Source organism: Calonectris borealis, chromosome 16 (genome assembly GCF_964195595.1).
Source record: "Calonectris borealis chromosome 16, bCalBor7.hap1.2, whole genome shotgun sequence".
NCBI lineage: Eukaryota > Metazoa > Chordata > Aves > Procellariiformes > Procellariidae > Calonectris > Calonectris borealis.
The window spans coordinates 14334947-14339619 of NC_134327.1; positions in this window are offsets into that span (position 1 = coordinate 14334947).

Consider the following 4673-nt stretch of genomic DNA (forward strand, 5'->3'; position numbering starts at 1 on the left):
AGCTAAAGATCCTCAAACATACACCACAACCATTTTAACTGAGTTGAAAGCCTCCAGGGGAGATAGTGATGTTTTGTCACACACAGAAATAGAGACATGGCAAAGCTGAGGTACGATTTCCATTGCTTTAATTGCTGAGTGGACAGCTCAGGCCCAGAGTATAGGAGTATCTCCTACCTGCAGCTTTGCTGATCTCGGGATATCCAACCCTGTCTTTCCCTGCTGCCTTCCCTCTTTGTTTTAGAGTGCTAAAAGCAGGTGAGGTCTGAGGGCTGGGCCCCCAAGAGCTGTAAGGCAGCAGGCACATACACAGAGAAGTGTATAGCTTACCCCTCTTCTGCTTTTTGGTGGGTTAGGAAAGAGTTAAATGACAACAGAGGGAGAGGCTGTGCTATTGTTCAGGCATCCCTGGATCCAGGGTGGCTGATCTCTATTCCCGGATCTGCCTCTGGCTTCCTGCATGACCTTGGACCGGTCACTTACCTTTTCTTTTCCTTAACTCCCAAATTATAACATGGAAATCATTCTCTTCCTGTGGTGCCTCGTTCCCTGTGGGTTTCAGGGTGGCTGAGATTCTCTGGTGGGAGATGATGAGAGGAGGAGGAAAACACATTTCCAATGGAGATATATTTACACAGAGGGTAGCAATTTTTGGACGTGTTGTTCTTCACTCAGATGCAGCGCGGGCTGTGCATATGGTGATATTTGGTTTTTTTAGTAGGCAAACCTGTGGTGAAAGTCAAATTCCATTTGTCGTTGATGCAGCTGCCCGAAAGCAATGCCAGCTGCAGTGATCCTTTTCTTCACTAGATGGTGCTTTTGATCAAAGGTTTGAATAACGGCAGTTCTTCTCTGCACAGAATTTCCTAATTTTTCTTCCCCAGTCTCCATTCCTTCCCCTCTTCTTTCTGTGCTTCAACACTACGGGGGACACTTAATGATGCTGGATATTGAGCAAGGCTAATCTGGTGGTAATACACGTTCCAAGCCACCCGTTCCCACCAGCCAGCTTGTCTTCTGGGCTTTGGTTTTTGAAGCGTGTATCAGTGCTGCTGGGCTGTGGCAGAGAATTGAATTCTTTCCGTGTTTTCTATTCCCAAAAGGAAAAGGCTTCAAAGAGCAGGTCCCCTCCCCCTCTCTGCTGGTGAAGGGCATTTAGGGAAGCTGGGAAAAAAAATCCAGCTCTGACAGATGCATTTATTTAACAAACCACTGCCTTTCCCTACCTTAGCAGAAGATTGGTTGTTTTTTTAAAAAGGGAATTGCTGCGTTTATATCCATCTTTGTATTCAGGAGATGGTTACCTAGCCAAGGTCATTGCTGCTGCATGCCAGTATCAAGCAGCGAGCCAGCCGCCTCTTCCTTGAATGGGCACTGATTTCAGTAAGGCTTCCCCAGGTAAGCAAAGGGAATGGCCTTGAATCTGCCAATGCAAGGTCCCAAGCTGCTGCCGGGTAGAGAAAGCCGTAAGAACAGCCTTCCCTTTTACAAAGGCAGCAGAGGAGATGAATGAAAATGTAATCAAACATTTCCTGTGCAGACATGCACGGGGATCGGTTATTAACTCGTACAGAATGAGGCACAGCAGGGTGTGTGGTGGTGGGCTGTCATCATCCGTGACAGCGCGTGCAGGGCAAATGGGGCTGCGGGCCCCCAGCACCCCAATCTAGCACAGGCAGAGGATAACCATCCTGTGCTGGCCCCTTCTGAGTCCGCCTTGAGGCTCTCGCTCCTCTGGCACTCGCCTGCAGCGATGACGTTTGTTCGCATTCATGCGCTCGCAGGGCTACCTGCAGCCTGCTGCGCCCGTGCCTTCGTGCCAGGCTGACTCGTACACTGCAGACGTGCGTCCGGACACTCCCATCGGGGAGGCTGCGAGGTTACATCACTTACAGCTCCCTCCCCGTGGAATTTTACAAACATTAATGAATGGGGCTGGATTGCTGCTATGACGCCAATCAGCCATGCACAGATTTACAGTCTGAGGCCAGGAGAGATTATGCTTCTGCCTCTGGCACTGCACCAATGACAGCAGTTCATGTGTGTGCTGACAAGCCCGCAAGGCCAGTGCCCGCAGCAGCCCTGTCCTCACGTGCTGGATGTTATGCTTATGGCAGTGACGTCCCCACAGCAGGGACATGAGCTATGCTAAACTGCAGTGTGACACAAAACTCCTCTCGGGACTGGGAACTGACAGTGATTTCTTTGTCATTCCCCTGTTGTCATCTTCCCACTGCACATACATTTGTTCATCATTAGCAAGATATTGCTCATGACTAAACGCTGGGTCTGCATCGCAGAGAAACCGTTTGAAGGAGCAGCCCAGAACTGCAGGGTTCAAACTCGTAAGAAGAGTGAGAAGTGGGGACAGTGCATTTCCTTACATCTATTAGATTTGGAGAACAAACCAGTCTCCCAGTCCCTCCTGGCTGAGACAGAATTGCATCACTGGCGCGTGCAGATATTTTTCCTGAAATCTGCTTGTTTTATTGTTTTCTTCCGATGGAATTTGCCAGCGTGTCCTAAATTATGTGGTTCTGAAATTTAAAAGCAACATACCTGTGTGGGGTAGAGAATAAGTGGTTTTCAGTTTGCAATCTGGCTCTTCCCTCCCTCCTCCCTTTTCCCCACATCCCCATGTGTTATGGAGCCAGCTGCTCCCAGAATAGTTTGGGGATGAAATGTCACCGTTTGAAACTGGTGAATCACACTTTTTGAAAGGCGGCGGGGGGGTGGAGAGAGAATATGAAATCTTGCAGTGTGGCAGAGCATCTCCTGGTGAGTACAGAGAGATTTTTAAAACCACAGACTCCCTGATGATGGAGTTGAGGGGCTTTGAATAAAGGCTGCTGGGTGTGTCCATGCTGCTTTTTGCAGGAGGATCTCAAAACCCTCTGCAAACTTTAATTGTCTTCCTTAACATGCCCACTGCAGCTGGATCCTAGTGCCTCCTCCAACAGGACGAGGTTGTATCTGTCTGACAACACACCTACAGTGACTTTCTTAATTAAGTCTCCCTGCACTGAAGTGAGGTATGTAATTACAGTGAGACCTGACTTAAGCAACCACTCGAGGGACTAACAAAAATTCTTTACCAGAGCAAGGAGGAACAGAATTTTACTGAATATATTTTGGGGGATATTTTAGGGGAAGTTTATTAAATTGAGGGGGTTAATTATGCTGGTTTCTTCTCAGTGTATCCCAATATTGGGATGATGCCTTTAATATACTGTGTGTTAACATAATCAGGGTTTTTTTTCCTTCTAAAAGGATACTTGAGATCTTTTGTCTTTATACCAGAGATTGGTATAAAAGAAGTGTCAATTAGTGCACATGGTAGCAACGGTCTTGCAAAATGAACTATTGTTTATCAGAAGCTAAGTAGTTGTCCCTCCCTGCCCAACCCCTGTCCAGTGGTAAAAATACTTAGTCAAAGGGCAACATTCAGGACTCCTGCTCTAGGGAGGGTATTTTAACCACCCATTTTCATGACTCTACATGGCAACACTGCCTAGTAGGTACTAGGAATCGTGTATCTTGAACTAAAGTACCACAGTAGTTGCGATAATAATGGTGTCTCCCAAAGAGCTCTAGCAGTTCTAGGCAGATTGATTTTTGATGTTGCTGCCACAGCCCGCTGTCAGAGGTCTCTGTCCAGCACCCGAGGTGGCAGGCTGGATTGTGCATCACCATTCACCGCCCAGCGTATTAATCTAAACTGCCAACTATTTCAGGTTGCATTACTATTCCAAACACTGAACTGTGGCCACGGAGAAGGTATGCCACCCATTTTGCAGCCTCTGCTTCAACAGTAATGATCTCCAGCTGAAGGACAGGAAGAAGCTGGAAATAGTAATATCATAAATAGTCCCAAGTATGGGCTGGCAGCCCTCCCCTCAAGTCCCACCTTCAGTGGCATTCTGAATACATGCTGTGAGTAAAACTCCCAAATTGCAAGCCAAGCTATGCAGCTAACTTGGTGGGGATTTTGCAAGCATAAGCCCTAGGGGGTTTGATGCCTGTCTATTTTATTTGGAAGACTGAGCTAGTAGCAAGATTTTATGAAGTATGCATTTCTATCTCAAATTTTAGATACTGTTAACTAGAAACCCACATACTCTATCGTCACTGGATTTGACAAAAATAATCTCTGGCTGCAGAAATTTGCTGCAGAGCCTAAGATTTTGTTTAATACAAAATAAAACAACCTCAGAGACAACCTTGAGAAGTCAAGTCTGGGTGCCGTTCCACATGCCTTTTTCCCAGCAGCAAAGCTTACTTATCTGCCCCGCTCTTTTCTCTTTTGTATATCATTGTTGCCCTTTTTTCTTAAATCAGACTGTTTCAGTGATTTGACTTAAACTGCGGGTCTGCAAAGAATTGAACCAGCAACACCGCAGGAGCTGTAAGTTGTGGCAGCGTAGGAGTGAGCCAAGGAACCAGGTAAGAAAAGGGTACCCCTATGGGTACCTGCTATGCCATCAAGTTCGAACTTTCAGATATTCCAAACTAGTAACTCTAAGAGATGTGAATGCCAGTGGATCATCAGTTCTGAAGCATAATGACAGTATTTTAGCGCTTGATATTGTCTTCTTAGCCTCTGTTTCGTCTAGCATAGGTGTCTGCCTGGTATGTTTACCTTCTGAGATCCCTAATGGAGATTCTCTTTAGCT